This window comes from Crocuta crocuta, unplaced genomic scaffold, assembly GCF_008692635.1.
Source record: "Crocuta crocuta isolate KB4526 unplaced genomic scaffold, BGI_CrCroc_1.0 scaffold312, whole genome shotgun sequence".
Lineage (NCBI taxonomy): Eukaryota > Metazoa > Chordata > Mammalia > Carnivora > Hyaenidae > Crocuta > Crocuta crocuta.
This window is the reverse complement of record NW_027527378.1, coordinates 3545-3996: the sequence shown is the minus strand read 5'-3', so window position 1 is coordinate 3996 and position 452 is coordinate 3545. Positions and strand designations below refer to the sequence as shown.

Sequence of the window (452 nt, the reverse complement as noted above, 5' to 3'; positions counted from 1 at the left end):
TTACTATGTAAAATTCATGTTTTTTGTAATAATAAAATTATTGAGGGATTAATACTAAAAACATCTCTTTTTACCTAACTATGAACATAGAGAAATGTAACCTGGCAGGTAACNTGGTCCTTCCATGACAATATTAATGTAGAAGCTACATTGTAGTATACAAAGCTTTATTACTAGACATATATATGGGAACATAATGTGCTCTGGCCATTAAAAAGAAAGTGCAGGGGATTCCTCTGGCCTCTGAAAGATGAACTAAGAGTTGATAGTTATTTTGCTGTGTTTTTTTATATTGATCATTCTAAGTGATTCCTGTATATGGCATGGTTAGATATTTTAGTATGGTATTTTCTGAAGGGAAACCTCTTTTACGTGCTAAGAACTAAAAACAGGAGAAGTAGACAAAAGGCAAATGGCTGTTTTCACTGTGCTAAATAAACACCTCTTATAAA

At 31.9% G+C, this 452-nt stretch overlaps 1 protein-coding gene across 1 annotated transcript in view; it reads left to right on the top strand.

Annotated features, from left to right (window-relative positions):
- Nucleotides 1-452, top strand: part of SCML2 (Scm polycomb group protein like 2) — a gene marked incomplete at its 3' end in the record, with an annotated part of 56103 nt that overhangs the window by 55175 nt on the left and 476 nt on the right. The window lies entirely within an intron of this gene.